Raw genomic sequence first — 19,394 nt, 5'->3', positions numbered from 1 at the left:
TCAGAGCCATTTGAACCATTTTTGAAGACCCGAACTTTCTTGATTGTAAATCAGACTAAGAACAGCCGACCAATTGCAAAGGATAAAGTAATCTTTACCTAGGTTTCAATAGATATAAATCTATCTTCTTCAGAAGACACAATATTATAACGGCATGAAGTGATATGTCCTTATCGTTTAGGCAAACATCTGCATAGTTACATTAATCATATAAAATATAGCCCTGACACCAGGGTTTGACAAACCCTGGTGTCAGGGCTATATTTTATATGATTAATGTAACTATGCAGATGTTTGCCTAAACGATAAGGACATATCACTTCATGCCGTTATAATATTGTGTCTTCTGAAGAAGATAGATTTATATCTATTGAAACCTAGGTAAAGATTACTTTATCCTTTGCATTTGGTCGGCTGTTCTTAGTCTGATTTACGTGGAACCATTGCTGCAGCGCAGCTATGTTTAAAATACTGTATTTCTTGATTGTGTTTCCGCCAGGGGTGTAAAGCTAGTATAACACTACACGTGCACCCTGGGTAACGCTAAATGAACTAGCACATACTGGAAGTCAGATAATCTGTGGATCTCCTGACTATACGACACTTTCAGAAAGAGTTATGTCACCAGACAGACCAAACGGCCCTTCTCAGGTCCCTCTGACCGGGAAACTCGGACCTGTAGTTCGAATTTGTCACATAAACATAGAAGGCATAAGCTATGCTAAGTGCCAGTTTCTATCAAAACTATTAAAAAATGACAACATGTACGAGATAAGGTCGGGCGATGTAGAAGTTCTGCTTAGTGTAATGAATAGGGGGTCAGATTTACAAAGCAGTGTGTGATGTGTTGCAGATTCACACACTGTTTTTTGTGTGTGTAATACAACTACATTAAATTCTCTCAGGAGTGTGTTCGTTCGATTGGCTTTATCCTCGTACAAGAGTGCTTTCACTACTTGCAATAAGACTTTTGCACTTTCTTGTTTAGTTGTGTATTTCACATACGCTAAAGATTCTGCTACTTAATAGAAATAGCAATCAAATAAGAATGACTTTAGGATTCCGTTAAAAATGAAAATGCTTAAATAATTTTTATCTTATGTGAAAGACTGCACGAGGAAGGATTCGAACCTGCAACTGTAGCAGTCGCGCGGTTCTGACTGATGCGCCTAGAACCTCTCCGCCACGATTTTATTTGTAATACAGAGAGAACAATATGATTAGCATATGGACACGAGAGGAAATGTGCGTCTTAGTAGAACGAACATAGGAATTTTAGTCCCACACAATTCGGAAACTATTTATGTGATCTATCAGCCAAAAACATCCGACGACTGTCTTTGGAGCGCGCAGCGATTGCATATAGCCGTACACCACGTTGAGGCACGTACCGTATGCACAAGCCGCACCATTTCTGAGCGTTCAGCAGCACTTTGAACTCGGCACGCTCAACGTTGATGTTCGAATGCACGGACCGTGTGACGTCGAGTTTAGTTCAAATGGTTCAAATGGCTCTGAGCACTATGGGACTTAACTTCTGAGGTCATCAGTCGCCTAGAACTTAGAACTACTTAAACCTAACTAACCTAAGGACATCACATACATCCATGCCCGAGGCAGGATTCGAACCTGCGACCGTAGCGGTCGCGGGGTTCCAGACTGAAGCGCCTAGAACCGCTCGGCCACCACGGCCGGCTCGGGTTTAGTGAAGGATGATTCACCGCCAGGACAGGCCAGGATGAGTACACGCCATTAGGCGTTCTATGTTCTGCTGGGGCCCCCGACGGCCACAAGTCGTCAAGCTTGCGGTTCTGCGGGAGCCGTCGAAGGCCACACGGCAGGCAAAGTGCTAAAATACAAACCTTCTCCATCAGATGGCACGTGACTCTCCTCCTACGCCCAACGACAGCTTTCGACCGACTACTCTTTTTCGTGAGTCCCAAGCCACTGTACAATACTGTTATAACATTCAGCTTCATTATGTCCATAGTAGCCAGTGTTGTTTCCGTGCATTCGAAGAAAGAATACACGAGTCGTGATTTTTATTTCACGACATGGTGCATTTCGAACGCTGCGGACTCTTCTTCAGATGCTTCAGCAGTCTACATCTTTTCTTTTTTTTTTTTTAATTTAATTTATTGATTCTGTTGAGAGTACATGGGTATACCTCAAGGTGGCATATTTTGACTTCAATTTTTACAAAAATGAAAAATTACTTTCTATTTTCAGTAGTGGTTACTTTGTTGTAGGAGTGGACTGACATATTTGTATGCACGTGCACACTTTCCGAATATCCAAACGTAAAGATGCTAAATTTCCACTTGTACCCAGCTGTTGCTGTTCTGAAGTGTACAACGATGTTACATTATTGTTTATACATATCCGTCATTTTCAAAAATAATTATTTGTGCAGATAAGAGATACGGCCTTACGTTATAAAATAGTTGCAATTATTAAAAATTTAATAATTTTTTCGTAATGTGGGGCCACAGTCATATTTCTTTAAAGTCAGTACCGCCATTAGACTGTTTTTTATTTACAGTGTTACATTTACACGATCATGATTTCGGCTTCAAAGTGCCATTATCAAGTGTTTTAAGTGTTATCAGTCCCTAAGATGACATACTGTCGTATTTAAAATACACATATCGACCCTTAGACAATGTGTCTAATAGTGTATTTTAAATACGACAGTATGCCATCTTAGGCACTGTATGACAAAGCCGGTCTTGTTGGCCGAGCGGTTCTACGCGCATCAGTCCATAACCGCGCGACTGCTACGGTCGCAGGTTCAAATCCTGACTCGGGCATGGATGTGTGTGATGTCCTTAGGTTAGTTAGGTTTAAGTAGTTCTAAGTTCTAGGGGACTGATGACCTCAGATGTTAAGTACCATAGTGCTCAGAGCCATTTATAACACTTAAAACACTTGATAATGGCTCTTTGAAGCCGGGATCATGATCGTGTAAATGTAACACTGCAAATAAAAAACAGTTTAATAGCGGTATTGACTTTAAATAAATATTAAAAATTTGTTTCTTTAGGTAACATTTAACATTTTAAAGTCGCTGAAAAATGTGTTCCTGTTAAACTCAGTTTGCTCATTCAAAATGTTTTCAGAAATTTTTTCTCTATGTAGCAGTATTTATAATTGTTCTAGCGGATCTACCTCTACGGCCCCATTATGCTCCGCAAGCCACCTTGCGGTGTGCGACGGAGGGTATTTTGCGTTCCACTGTCGTTGCCCCCCTTGTCTGTTCCAGTCGCAAATAGTTCGCGGGAAGAACGATTGAGGGTAACCCTCCGTGTGGGCTCCACCCTCTCTGATGTTATCTTCATAGCCTTTCGCGAGATGCACGTGTACATAGGAGGAACCAACATATTGGTCGACTCTTCTACGAACGCACGCTCTCGGAACTTCAACGATAAATCACACCGTGGTGCATAAAGCCTCTCTCGCAGCTTTTGCCACTGGAGCTGGCTGATCACCTCTGTGGCGCTTTCGTGCACACTAAATGAACATCTAACGAAACGCACCGCTCTTTTTTGAATCTTCTCTGTTTCCTCTATCAGTTTTATGTGGTACGGATCCCAGACTGACGAGCGATATTCAAGTGTTCGCCGAACAAGTGGTCTGAATATTGCTTCCTTTGTTGATGCATTGTATTTCCTGAGGATTCTTCCATTGAATATCAGTCTGGCATCTGCCTTATGCACGACTGATTTTAAGTGGTCGTTCCACTTCAAATCGCCCCGCATGCATACTCCTAGATATTTTATGGAAGTAACTGACTCCAGTGCTTGTTCGCCATTCGTGTAATTATACAGTAAAGGGTATTTCTGCCTATACGTTCGCAATACGCCACATTTCGTTATGTTGGGTGTCAGTTGCCACTCCGAGCACCAAGCGTCGAACCTCTGCACGTCTTCCTTCATTTCGTTACAATTCTCTAGAGCCAATCAGCTTCAGGAACACGCATTACAATATGCCGTTTCCTTCTCCCGCTATCAGCACTACCTTACAAACCGCTGCTTCCCACCAGACCTTCTCAACAGTTTATTTCCAACAGGTGTTGGCAAACAGTGGCCATCCTGCGAAAATCACTCGTCTCTGAAAACAGCGTAGCAGATACAGATCACAACGCATTTCTATACCTACATATCTACGTCTACATCTATACTCTGCAAACAATTATGAAGTGCACAGCAGAGAATAATTCCTTTGTACCACTTACCAGGACCTCTTTCTGTTTCATTTGTTTGTGCATTCCAGGAAGAATGATTGGTTAAATGCCTCTGCGACCACTGTAACTAATCTAATCGCGACTGTACAGCCCCTACAGGACCGGTACATAATGGGTTTTAGAATATTTCTAGATCCCTTACTTAATGGTAGTCCTTGAACAGTTTTAATTGAGCTACGCAGTATAGTTGGCGTCTGGCTTCAAGCATCTGCTGCTTGCTTTATCTACGACTGAACCTATTTGATAATAACATTTCCTATTCCTGCAAATTTTTGTACCCAAGTTTTAAGGGATTCACCACCCTGCTGGAGCAAATGTAATCTCGATGTATTGCTCACTTGCTAGAACGACAATTCACAGGCGCTGCCTGAGACATTAAATATCTTTGCCCCTGTTAAAAGAGAGCTGCAATAGAGTCGCAGGTGACAGCAGTCTCTGCGGCAGTTGCAGTCGCTCGCTGCTACAGTGTAGTTGTAGTCTGTCGCTGGTACAGCGCAGTTTACAGTTAGTAGATGCTAAAGTCACAGTGCAGAACAAATTGTAAAATTTTATTATATGGAACTGAATAATAATTGGGATCAGCCGCAGAGCTAAATGATACCATGGAATGAGATGATGATGAACAGATGAATAATTGTTAATATAAAGAAAAATCAACAGTGTAATTAAGTCAACCATCTATTTCAAGGTTAATTTTATTATTTTTATTGGCATGCGCGTAGTTAAGTCACGTGTCTGAGATGTAAATATTATATTGTTTCAATCTTTTCTTTTGTGAATCGTCAGCACCAGTTGACACAGATTTGTAATATATTCAATTTTCCTGTGTAATGAACTGTAGATCTTTGTCAATAACGTAAAAATTTTTCAGAATATAATTGTTTTTACCAGTCAACTATAAAAGTATAATTTCCCCTTAAATCATTGCCAGTCCCGATCCAGTCATTTATCTACATTAAAATATTCCAGAATTTTTGTCAGGTCATAGTCACGTCTTCTTTAGTAATCAGACGACCAACTGTGCAGCTGTGTCACTAAGTAAAGCCAGTCTTTCTCGTAATTCAGATTTCAGACAAATGTTATCCAGTACTGGTAGATAGGTCAGCATTGCACTAAGTTGTACCGAGCGAGGTGGCGCAGTGGTTAGCACACTGGACTCGCATTCGGGAGGACGACGGTTCAATCCCGTCTCCGGCCATCCTGATTGAGGTTTTCCGTGATTTCCCTAAATCGTTTCAGGCAAATGCCGGGATGGTTCCTTTGAAAGGGCACGGCCGATTTCCTTCCCAATCCTTCCCTAACCCGAGCTTGCGCTCCGTCTCTAATGACCTCGTTGTCGACGGGACGTTAAAAAACACTAACCACCACCACCACTAAGTTGTGCCATTCACGAGCAGATATATAGACAGCGTTATCAGGCAACACGATCACGAGGTAAGAATTTTTCAGTTTATTTCTCACGTACAGATTGATTTCACAGGGCCATGGCGTAGCGCTGCTTACACCAAAATTTATCAGTTTTTCATGAATTAAGATTTATCAGTTTTCATACGTCAGAATTTAATTATCCAAATTTAATTATTTTTATTTTTTATTGTCTGTTCGAAAAGGTTACACATCATCATTTTATATTTTTGTATACATACGGGAAGGTTAAATGCTTCAAATGACTCTGAGCACTATGGGACTTAACATCTCAGGTCATCAGTCGCCTAGAACTTACAACTACTTAAACCTAACTAACCTAAGTACATCACACACATCCATGCCCGAGGCAGGATCCGAACCTGCGCGGTTCCAGACTGAAGCGCCTAGAACCGCTCGGCCACACCGGCCGACACGGGAAGGTTACAAAGTATTTGTATACGCTGACTGATTCCAACTGTAACTTACTGATACTATAAATATACGATAATAGGTTTTTAGTTTTCTAAGTATGTAATTTTACATTTCTCTTTAGTTTTCTAAGTATGTAATTTTACATTTCTCTTTAATGCGAGTTGCAAATCCTTGCATTATTTTGAATTCTTTTCAAAATCTGACTGACAGTATGCGCAGTTTTATTGAGACACAACTTTAGTATAGTTAACTACATTGTTTGCGAAAAGACTGAAGTTCCTATTTATGTGGTTTCACAGATCATTAATATACAGGGTGATTCACAAGTAAAGTTCCATAGGTCATATTCGCTATTAGAGCAGACAGCGAAAGCTACAAGGAAGGATCGACTCACTACCACCACGCTGCCGAAATGATTAGTCGCATGCAATGTATGTACTATAACATGGCCGGTTGTCTTTGAGCCAAATGATTAACGTAGTCCGACAGAAGGTTATTAAAGGGGCAACAGATGCCATGCATTTGTAGTGTGCTGCTATTGAACAGTGTAGTGACTTGTTCAGCTGTGTACCCATATCAGGAGAAGGTGGAAATAATCCTCATCCATGCGGCAGGAACAGGGTGTTTCAAAAATGACCGGTATATTTGAAACGGCAATAAAAACTAAACGAGCAGCGATAGAAATACACCGTTTATTGCAATATGCTTGGGACAACAGTACATTTTCAGGCAGACAAACTTTCGAAATTACACTAGTTACAATTTTCAACAACAGATGGCGCTGCAGTCTGGGAAACTGTATAGTACGATATTTTCCACATATCCACCATGCGTAGCAATAATATGGCGTAGTCTCTGAATGAAATTACCCGAAACCTTTGACAACGTGTCTGGCGGAATGGCTTCACATGCAGATGAGATGTACTGCTTCAGCTGTTCAATTGTTTCTGGATTCTGGCGGTACACCTGGTCTTTCAAGTGTCCCCACAGAAAGAAGTCACAGGGGTTCATGTCTGGCGAATAGGGAGGCCAATCCACGCTGCCTCCTGTATGTTTCGGATAGCCCAAAGCAGTCACACGATCATGGAAATATTCATTCAGGAAATTAAAGACGTCGGCCGTGCGAAGTGGCCGGGCACCATCTTGCATAAACCACGAGGTGTTCGCAGTGTCGTCTAAGGCAGTTTGTACCGCCACAAATTCACGAAGAATGTCCAGATAGCGGGATGCAGTAATCGTTTCGGATTCCTTTGGAAGAAACGGCGGCCCAGACCAGTACTTTTTGAGGATGCAGGGACGATGGGACTGCAACATGGGGCTTTTCGGTTCCCCATATGCGCCAGTTCTGTTTATTGACGAAGCCGTCCAGGTAAAAATAAGCTTCGTCAGTAAACCAAATGCTGCCCACATGCATATCGCCATCATCAATCCTGTGCACTATATCGTTAGCGAATGTCTCTCGTGCAGCAATGGTAGCGGCGCTGAGGGGTTGCCGCGTTTGAATTTTGTATGGATAGAGGTGTAAACTCTGGCGCATGAGACGATACGTGGACGTTGGCGTCATTTGGACCGCAGCTGCAACACGGCGAACGGAAACCCGAGGCCGCTGTTGGATCACCTGCTGCACTAGCTGCGCGTTGCCCTCTGTGGTTGCCGTACGCGGTCGCCCTACCTTTCCAGCACGTTCATCCGTCACGTTCCCAGTCCGTTGAAATTTTTCAAACAGATCCTTTATTGTATCGCTTTTCGGTCCTTTGGTTACATTAAACCTCCGTTGAAAACTTCGTCTTGTTGCAACAACACTGTGTTCTAGGCGGTGGAATTCCAACACCAGAAAAATCCTCTGTTCTAAGGAATAAACCATGTTGTCCACAGCACACTTGCACGTTGTGAACAGCACACGCTTACAGCAGGAAGACGACGTACAGAATGGCGCACCCACAGACTGCGTTGTCTTCTATATCTTTCACATCACTTGCAGCGCTATCTGTTGTTGAAAATTGTAACTACTGTAATTTCGAAAGTTTGTCCGCCTGAAAATGTACTGTTGTCCCAAGCATATTGCAACAAACGGTGTATTTCTATCGCTGCTCGTTTAGTTTTTATTGCCGTTTCAAATATACCGGTCATTTTTGAAACACCCTGTATGAGTCAACGGCAAGCAGCAGCAGCAGAATACGATACGTGACATCCAAACCAAAGTAAGCCCAACACAGAATGATTGGCCGTTTAATGGAACAGTTCAAGTCTGCAGGCTGTGTTCACGAGAAAAGACGTTCTGGACAACCATGCGCAGCAACAGGGGATATAAAATCAGAAGCTGTGCTACATGAGGCGATAGAGAGTCCAACTCGACCAACAGAGAGGGAGGCGTCGGAACGCGGCATCAGCCAAGCCTCCGTGTCTAAGATGCTGTCCTCTAATCATTTCCACCCCAACGAAACCATGGTGTGCAGGAATTCCACGGTGATGATACTGTCAGCTGAGTTCAGTTCTGTGAATGGTTTGAAGAAAGGCACATACAACAGCGGAACTTCGAAGCTGATATTTTCTCTAGCGATGAAACTAGTTCCCGTTGGAATAGGAAAGGCAAACGCCGTCTTTTGGGCAAACGACAATCTCCTCCCGCAGTCCAAGCGCACACTCACACTGCCTCAAGGTTAAATGTGTGGTTTGGCATAAATGAGGATGTCCTCATTGGTCCCACATTTTTGAAAGGCACACTCATTGCTGCATACTACAGACATCGTCTTCAGGAAACATAACTATCCTATTTGGACGATCCCCCTCTCGAACAGAGATGTAGGTTTTTCTTCCAGCGGGACTGCGCACCTACACAATTTGGACGAAACGTCCTCCAACTCCTGGATGAAGTTCTTCCTGGGTGTTGGATTGACAGACGGCGCCCAGCAGAACAGCCACCTGCGTATCCAGACATGGCGACACGGGGTTTTTCCTGCGGAGGCAATTCAGGTCTACAGTGTACAGCAACACACTGAGAACATTAACTGATCTGCAGGGGAACATCATCATCGCCTGTACAGAAATACCGACACTGACGTTGCGGTCAGTGTCTAGCACGGTCCGTCGCAGTCTTCGGACTTGTCGTCCACAGGATGGCAGTCAGTTTGAATACCTTCTGCGATAGAGGTATGTGCGACCGGGGATGATAGTTGCATTGCATCCTTAAGTTTCAGATCATCATTGACCAATGACGTAACATTTTCTTTGCACTATTTAAACACATCTGTAGGACCTGTTCGTCTCTTTGCACTTTCGCTGTCTCCACTATTTACTTCTTCCTTCTATGGTCCAAGCTATGGAATCACCAGTGTAGACTTTGTCCTTTGGGACGTGAATTTTGAATCACCGGTTATAGTGTAAAAGGCGAATTATGGAAAGATTTGCCCATCTCCTTCCCCTAGATACCGAAAATTAGGCTTGGTGCTCGCAATGGCGACCAACGGGGCCAGGAAACGATATGTTACAAGACGTACGAGAGGAGCGGCTTTGAACTTTTTCTTCGGAGGAGAGGTGGTGTGGGTGGCATCACTCCTTCGATTGCGGTTTTGTTTCTGGTTCAAAGTGATGAAGCCATGTTTCATCTCTTGTGACGATATTCGACAAATTTTGTCACTGTCAGCCTCGTAACGCTCAAACAATTCTCCACAGATGGTCCTTCGTTGCTCTTTATAGTCTTTGTTAGGCGGCGAGGAACTTAGCGGTTACGCACAAAGTGGTGGATGAATGTGTCGGTACTACTAACGAAGACGCCCGGTTGTGGAGCGAGATGTGTGTGATCCATCGATCACCTTGAATGAAGAGTCGACCGGTCGGCACGCGGGAGGATTGGACGAGTTGTTGAGACGGTGACAGAAGCCTCACCCAACGACTCATCGTGCTTTTGTTCACTGCTAGTTCTCCGTAGACATTCTGTAAGCACCCTTGAATATCTACGATGCTATGGTTTTCTGCCGAAAGAAACTCACTGACAACTCTCTCCTTGGAACCCAACACCGTTACAGACTCCATTTTGAAGGCCACGTATAGCGAAGCCACCTGTCGAAATTTCATGAAACTATAGCAGCTGAAACGGTAACATAACACGAAGTCCCACAACAAATCCCGCATTTTTTTTTTCAACAGAAATTGCCTGAGAAAAAATGTACGAGGAGCGTTTGAAAAGTCCGTGCAAAAATTAAAACTACTTACGTGTTTGGGGTAAACCTCTTTTATTTTTCAACATAATCTCCTTTTAGACTTATACACTTCGTCCAACGGTGTTCTAATTTGTTGATCCATTCCGAATAATAGGAATTGTCCAAGACTGCAAAATAGCTATTAGTTGCTGCAATCCTCCTCGTTTGAATAACATCTTTGTCTCGCCACCCATTTCTTCAAATTGGGGAACAAATAGTAGTCCGAGGGAGCCAAGTCTGGAGAATAGGGGGGATGTGAAACGAGTTGGATTCCTATTTCCATTAATTTTGCGACCACAACTGCTGAGGTTTGTGCTGGTGCATTGTCGTGATGGAAAAGGACGTTTTTGCACCGGCGTTTTTCTTGCAGCTCGGTTTTCAAACGGTCCAATAACGATGAATAATACGCACCTGTAATAGTTCTATCCTTTTACAGATAATCGATGAGGATTATCCCTTGCGAATCCCAAACGACAGTCGCCATAACCTTTCCAGCCGAAGGTCTGGTCTTCGCCTTTTTTGGTGCAGATTCTCCCTTGTTAACCCATTGTTTAGATAGTTGTTTGGTGTCAGGAGTATAGTAATGTATCCATGTTTCATCCACAGCGACGAAACGACGCTTAAAGTCCTGCAGATTCTGTCTGAATTGCTGCAAACCATTCTTGCAACATTTCACATGATTCCGTTTTTGATCAAGCGTGAGCAATCGCAGAACCCATCTTGCGGATAGCTTTCTCATGTCCAAATTTTAATGCAAAATACTATGTACCCATTCATTCGACATGCCCACAGCAGTAGCAATCTCACGCACCTTAACTCTTCTGTCATCCATCACCATATCATGGATTTTATCAATGATTTCTGGAGTCGTAAACCCCACAGGGCGTCCAGAACGTTCAGCATCAGTTGTGCCCATATGGCCACTCCGAAAATTTTGAAACCACTTATAAACTGTTCTAACCGAAGGTGCAGAGTCACCGTAATGTTTATCAAGCTTCTCTTTAGTCTCCTGAGGTGTTTTGCCTTTCATAAAGTAACGTTTAATCACCACACGAAATTCTTTTTCGTCAATTTTTTGCCAATCACTCGACTTCCTTGATTCATACGAATGCCAAACACAAAGAAATAGACCAATATGGCTGAAACTTGGTGTGCGTTCTTTCCCAAGATGCTACTAACTAAACATGACCTCGATATGCGCCGGTGGTGCCATCTCTCGGACTTTGCACGGACTTTTCAAACGCCCGTCGTATTACATTGCTAATTTAACGCCCCTTGTATCTAACAATGCACGTTCCAGTCATATGAAGATTAGTGATTACCCTTTAGAAACATGATGTTATTACAAAAGGAGATGAAAAATGCAATAAAGCTCTCTGTGTAACTGTTGCGTTTGTCAGAAATGACTTTTGAAAGACCTTCTATGCCTTCTAAAAGCCTCCACGAATGCTGTGGATGATCCAGATATTTATTGGCGTCATTCTGCACAGAATAACCCCCCACCCCCTTCGTTTTTCCTCTCCTTCCCCCATTTTTATTTTCCCATCATCTATCCAGGTTCCCCCCACCTGCCCTCGGCTTTGGTATGTCATATTTGCCAACTTTTAGTGCAGTGTTCAAGTGAATGTTCAGTGTTGTTCGTCTTTCCAAAGTGTTGCGAACAGAAATCATGCTGTCGCTGGGTGTGAATTTTATGTCTCTTGCGAACAGAAACCAGACTGTCGCCGTGTTTTTTAATTGTCTGTCTATTATTTTACCTGTCTGCTTCATATGTATTTTATTAGCATCATCATACCTTTGTTTCTATGTTTTAAGTTCCACGATTTTTTCCGCCATGTTACCATTTAAGTCTCCGATTTTATCGCCTATTTTTATTATTTATTATCTTCCTCTTTTTTAAAACAAATTCTGTAGGCTGAAGAGCGGCATACTAAGCTGCTGCCAGCCCGCCCCCTTCGGGGGGGGGGGGGGGGGGGGAATCGAAACTCAGTAAAGAAAAAAAAAGAAGAAAAACACAAAATGATGGGTGGTGGATTCTGCATTGAGACCTCTCAGCGAGTCACGTTCAGCTCGGACAACCTACGGAAAGTGAGCCTGCACAAAGAAGGTGATGAATATGCATGAAGCGGTGCTCACGCTGACCAGTCTGCTGGCTGAGCGCAGCGGAGAGGTCGTGGAGCGAGCCGCGTCCCACCAGGCGGTGTTTGCTGCCGGCTGTTCGCGGAAAACGGCCCTCGCACCCGTGTGTGCGTGTGAGTGCGTGTGTGTACCCGGCCACCGGCGCTGCGACAACACGCCGCCACCCGGCCGCCAACCAACTCGCTGCTACCGCCCGCTATCACCACGCGGCAGTCCTCACCGTCTGTTACAATATCTACATCTACATCTGTACTCTGCGAACCACCGTGAAGTGCATGGTAGATGGTGCGTTCCATTGTACCAGTTACAAGGGTTTCCTCCCGTTCCATTCACGTATGATGCGCAGGAAAGAGTGTTTGCCTAAATGCCTCTGTGCGTGCAGCTGTAATTAATCTAATCTTCGCCTCACGATCCCTATGTGACGATACGTAGGCGCTTGTAGTATAGTCCTAGGGTCATCAATTAAAGACAGGTCTTGAAACTATGTTAGTAGACTTTCTCGGGATAGTTTAAACACGTAACTTCAAGAGTCTCCCAGTTCAGTTTCTGCAGCCTCTCCGTGACGTTCTCCCAAGGGCCAAAAAACCTGTGACCATTCGCGCTGCCCTTCTCTGTACCTGTTCAACGCGTCATTTTAGTGTATTCGGTACGAGTCCCACACGCTTGAGCAGTATTCTAGAATCGGTCGCACAAGTGATTTGTAAGGCATCTCCTTCTGTAAGTAGCGTGAATAAAAGGTCGCTATGTGTAAGAAGCGTGAAGCGGACTTTGATTGTATCCTGATGGTTAAACGAACCACGTGCACTTTGAATAAGAAAATGCTATCTGACATTGAAATCAACGCAAAATATTGGGTCGCCACCAATTCTAGTCACACGACAAATAAGAGGTTGCACTCAGTCGGAAAATTACTTAATTTATTCATAAGAAGAACTCACAAAAGAACATTCATTGTAAAGTCACTGATAAAGAATTGGAAGTAATTAATAATATGATCCACGCATGGCTCACGTGGATCAAATATTGAATGAAGTAAAGAGTGCATGAACTCTGTGCATAAATGCAGCAATATTCCTGAAAACAAGATCTGTTCCAAAAATAAATAAATAAAAAGGGACACTAATTATTGGACCTGTGCGTATGGAAACGCTATGGATGGGCGAACAAGGAAAACTACAAGGTAAATGGCGTAGGTAACGGAGACGTAACATCGGTACACTGGATTAGATTGGGGGCAAAATTATTTATTGCTTAAGACATTGATGTAATGAATCTATAGAATTGCTGTAGCCTGGTAACTAAGTACAATTGCTTATGAAACGCTACACGTTTCACAACAGACCCGTGTGCCCACGTGGTTTGCGGAGACACAATTTCTACGTACCGTGGCCCAATTTTAGTAACATCAAACCACGCAGTCGTGTACAATTAACATTTTACAGAGGACACATTTGAATAGACAAATGATAATGGCAGAGGGCCGACAAACTCTAATAGTAACCCATGTGGATGGTTTCCACCGGACATAAAGTAATGAGACAAAGAAAATTCACAGAGAAACAAAAATTACGAAGATTCGGAAAAGGATAGAATGCATACACACGCAGTTGCAGGCACACAAACATTCACACTGGACCGAGGGCGCTTCAAAATATGCAACACCTTTGTGCTACGTTCTTCTTACGGATCAAAGTCAAGTCTGCATTAGGAATCAAACTGAGAGTCTGCAAAAGCCTAGCATTCCTTGCTGCGACCCAGTAAATCAATCTTTGTAAGATGAAACGTGAGACGAAAAGCTAAAAGCTCCCCTCTTGCTATGAGACAACGCGCCCCGCGGTTAAGTCAACTCACCCTTCTTTGAAGAGACTTCGGCTGCAGACCCTCGGCGAGCTGGAAGCAGACTGTCCCTCTCACACACTCAACGTCTCGCACGCGACCCCGTGGCCAGGTAAACCCAGAGAGGAGGCTTCCGCCACCAACCAAACACCGGTAACTTTCACACAAGGGGAGCAGACCTCTTTGCCTAACTGAAAACTACAGGGGTTGACCGTTCTGTACGACTACCGCTGATTCTCTGCAGCAGACTAAACCACTGTACTGCAAAATGAAACACAACCACATTCATTCACTCACGCATGCCAGAGAGTTCTGTATTATTGGAAAGCAAATAAAATGACAATGAAAGGGGGCTACAAGACCCCTTCACTTTGTAGACTGACTGCACTTCCCCAGTGTTCTGACAATAAACCTGTCTGCCACCTGCTTTACCCACAACTGAACCCATATGATTATTCCATTTCATATCCTTACAGAGTGTTACTCCATGGTTATTGTATGGGTTGGCCGATTCTAGCTGTGATTCACTGATTGTTATAGTCAGTTTTGTTTTATGAAGTGCACAGTTTTACATTCTTGACCATTTAAATCGAGTTACCAATCTTTGCACCACTTCGAAATCTTACCCATATCTGACAAAGTATTTATGCGGCTTCTTTCAGACAGTACTTCACAATAGATAATTGCATCATCTGCAAAAAGTCAAAGGTTACCATTAATATTGCTCGCAAGGTCATTTCAGGATTATGTACAGCAGATGCCACTCAGTCTTCCAGTAAGGCGTTTATGCACTGATTTTCATTAATTCGAGAAAAAATTGAAAATCAACAGCTACTAGCGGAAACACAAATCAGCCGTGACGAAAATTTTTGTACGTTCTTACCAAGTGCTTTGATCTACCATCATCTAGCTCTCCAGATTTACTGAAACATACACGGCCGGAAAAAATGCAACTTCCTCAAGGACAGGATGATGTTATTGACAAGTTATGCGACAGTTAAAAAAATGGCTCTAAGCACTATGAGACTTAACATCAGTCGCCTAACTTACAACTACTTAAACCTAACTAGCATAAGGATATTACACACATCCATGTCCTAGGCAGGATTCGAACCTTCGACCGTAGCAGCAGCGCGGAACTGGACTGAAGCGCCTAGAACCTGCGACAGTTAGTTCGTCGTTGTAGGAGTACATGATAAAAAGTTCAGATCAAATGAAGCACACATGGCACGGTAAACGGTGACCTCCCTCCTCCCCCACCTCAACCTCTTGTGGCAACGAAGGCATGTATTCCCACATGCAAATGATTATAAAGGTGCCAAATGGCATCCTGCTATATACTGTTCCAAACATCTTGTGTCTTTTGCTGCAATTCGGCAATGGTTCTTGCAGGCTCTGGAGAACGAGTAAGTTCACCGCTTCACTGAGTCCCACACATGTTCAATTGGCGAGAGATCTGGTGACCTTTCTGGTCTGGACAATTGTTTCACATAGCGCAGAGCAAGATGCGTCGCAGCTGCCGGCTGAAAAAGCACATCACCTTCCTGTCGAAGAAATGCCACTAGCATGGGAATAACAGTCTGTGCACTGCAGCGGGCACCAGTTACTTCACCCTGCAGAAATACCAAATTCGACAGAGAATTGTAACTGATGGCCCCCCACACCATAAAGCTTGGGATGGGATCTGTAGGTCATGGGCGAGTGCACTCTGGATTGGGCAGCTCACCAGGTCTGCGCCATACACAAGAACGAGCATCATTCACATACAGACAGCGCCTACTCCATCGCTAACGACAATGCAGCGCCAATCGACTCTCCAATTGGCTCTACCTAGACACCTGATGACGATAATGATGTTTGGTCTGTGGGTCCCTCAACTGCGCCATCATCAGCACCCATACACAGTCCCAATTTTTACACAGTACTTTTTTTTTTTTTTTACAAAGCCCAATCTAGCCAATTTCACGATTGATGATGATGATGATGAAATAATGAGGACAGCACTAACATCCATTCCCTGGGCAGCCAAAATCCCCATCCTGGCCGGGAATCGAACCCGGGACCCCTAGACCTAGATCCAGAGGCAGCAACGCTAGCCACTAGACCACGAGCTGCAGACCTCGACACCTGAGTAGCCATGCTTGGTGACGTCGTCGTATTGGTGGTAGCAGTGGTCTTAATCATGCTGCAAGCAGACGATTCCCAGTGGCCCCTGGTGACACAGCAGGTGTAAACATGAGCTCGGATTTTGTCCCTGAATGATATTCAGTCGACCATCGCCGCTCGACGCGCGCCTGTGCTACATGGACGTCCAGAACCTGACATAAGGGTGCTGGAACGTTTCACAGAACACTGCTCAAAGCAGCGACACATCAGTGATACATTGTGTCCAGCACGTGCAGCAATCCGCCGATACGTCCATCCAGTTTCCTGCAGGCTTACAGGGTGATCCCTTCCAAATGGTTGAAGCTGTTCGGAGGGACCACGTACAGCCTGCCATTGTGGCCGAGCGGTTGTAGGTGCTTCAGTCTGGAACCGCGCGACCGCTGCGATCGCAGGTTCCAATCCTGCCTCGGGTATGGGTGTGTGTGGTGTCCTTAGGTTAGTTAGGTTTAAGTAATTCTAAGTTCTAGGGGACTGATGACCTCAGATCTTAAGTCCCATAGTGCTCAGAGCCATTTGAGCCTCTTTTCTCTAAACTCAGAATAGCTGTTGTTGCCTGCAGATTCAGAACATAGTGTGCACAGAGCTCCATCTGATCATTGATGACCATGACTAATGAATCACTTGAGGACTAATTACATTGGGAACCGTGTGTACTACGACAGTATTATTGACCATCTTCAGATCGTCACACAGTAACAGAAATCGACTTGCAAGGATTTCAGTATTTACGACCGATCTGTCACTTATCCAAAATATACTGAAATGAATCACTAACACTACAACCCCTTCGTATGCAAATATTATATCCACGTGCCACTGTATCCAGTCCCTTAGAGGGTGCATTTTTTTTCGGCATTGTAGTTCGGAACCTATAACTGTTTGATGAAATTAAGCTGAGATTAGCAAAAGGTTCTGGACGATGCCAGATGAAAAAAGAGCGCAATTTCTCTGTCTAGTTTGCAAGGCTAATAAAGATCTGAAGTCACGAGACATCACTCTCGTGTGCTTAGTATAATCAGTTCAAAATGTAACCAAAACAAATTCAAAGAGCATCGCTGGTCCGTAATTAGCAGACTTGTAGCGTGCGTGACAAACAGCTGCATTAAGGTTAGCAATACGCCTACCCGCCTTGTTTTCTTCTTTTGCTCGTCCCCCCCCCCCCCCCCACCCTCTCGCCTTTCGTCGGAACGGTCCGTCAGTTGCCACTATGGCGTTCTTCAATCTACACGGCTTTTTAAAACTTATGTTAAAATGGACAACACTACAAGCAAGTTAAAATAACGATTCAAAATATGTGAAACCTGTTTTTGAATATGGCGATGCTTACGATTCGATGATATACACTGCAGATGAACGACAAACTTCAACTAATTCAAAATATGCGGATGGCTGGGTACACAGGAAGCGTAAGATCCTTGCCGGATATGGTAGAAGGGGTTGAAAAGATTTTATATGTGGCTTTTACAGGTATTAGAGGTGAGTGGGATTGGAGGTGAGAAATGAGGGTTGTGAGGGGTAGGTAATAGGCCCTTGATTATGGGCTGGGGGAAAGGGGGGAGGGGGGAGGGAGTACTACAGACGGTAGGAAGGAGAGATTTGTGAACGAACTGATTAATACGTTGACTGCCAAACACGAGTTATTCGTATCAGACGACGTGGTCGATAGCTCATAGGAAACGAGTTTCTGCGATTTACAGCTCTTGGGCGTCAGGGACAGGTATTGTAAATCGTCTGGGCGTGGTGGAACAGAATTTTTATTTTCACTAGAAAAACTAATAGAACGTGCATACACAAGTTCATACAAATATTTCAGCTTTAGACGTAAAATGTATACTTCGTGTCGCTAATGGTAATGAAAATAAAGATTTTATTGGTGATATGTCTCGAAGGATTCTTCCTCGCTTCGCTCATGGGACACAAGTACCGTGATTCATGGCGTTACTATTGTTGGGTGCACTCTCTGCACGGCTTTTTTGGTCGCACGTTTTCTCCATGGTGGATATTACCTCTAAATAATGAAAGCTGCCATCTGTCATGATTTTCTTCTGGGTGTCTGATATCTTATGCCCAGTCAATGCCTGAATAAATTTTTCTCTAGAAACAAGAGACTTGGTACTCCTTCCCGCTGTTTGATTATAAAACCGATAGTAATCGTGCAGATAAATTTCCAGCGTATGTAGAGCAAGATTTTTCGACCATCTAATAGCTTTTCGCAGTGCTGAATGAAACGACAACATTTGATCTGGCAGATCAACACCAGCCATGCCGTTGTTGTACTCTGCGACTACGTTTGGTTTCAAGGCAATTTTGCCTTTTCGATTGCGAAATTCCTCCATTTCGGCACGGTGCGTATTACAAATGGCCAGGACTTCCTTTTTGTCCTTCATTTGGAAACAACAGCATTGTCATTTCTTTTCCACGCCATCTGATTCTTCGGTTTCATAGTAACTAACGATTTTGGGTTTTCTTTCGTGTTGTTACGTAATATTCCATAAACATGGGTTTTGTAAGTCGATAACAGTTTTGTAAGTGATACAGAATTATAAAAATTGTCCTTATGAAGCACATATCCTTTGTTCAAGAAAGCTTCCATCAGGTATAAAACAACTTGCAGGTGTATGACATATCTTGGCCTTCTGTGACTTGCGACAGTATATTTTTATTTCGAGAACAGCGCCATTATATTCACAGAGTTCATAATGTTTTACACAATACTTGTGTTTCTTGTTCTTGAAATACAGCCTGAAAAACAGAAGGCCGTGCCACAAAACCATTGCTCCGACTATGCAGAGATTCTTGTCTGGGACGTAATTATTGGTCATGATGCTACTGAAATGATCGAAAGCTGGTCTAATTTTGTAAAGTTTGTTATTGGACAGCAACGAGTTGTCTGACAAGTGTAGATATCTCAACTACAGCTGAAATCTGTTTCTACTCCTAACAGATCTCCAGAATGTGACACTGTGAAAAGG

The sequence above is a fragment of the Schistocerca piceifrons genome, chromosome 4, assembly GCF_021461385.2.
Source record: "Schistocerca piceifrons isolate TAMUIC-IGC-003096 chromosome 4, iqSchPice1.1, whole genome shotgun sequence".
NCBI classification, from domain to species: Eukaryota; Metazoa; Arthropoda; class Insecta; order Orthoptera; family Acrididae; genus Schistocerca; species Schistocerca piceifrons.
This window is presented reverse-complemented; position numbering follows the sequence as displayed.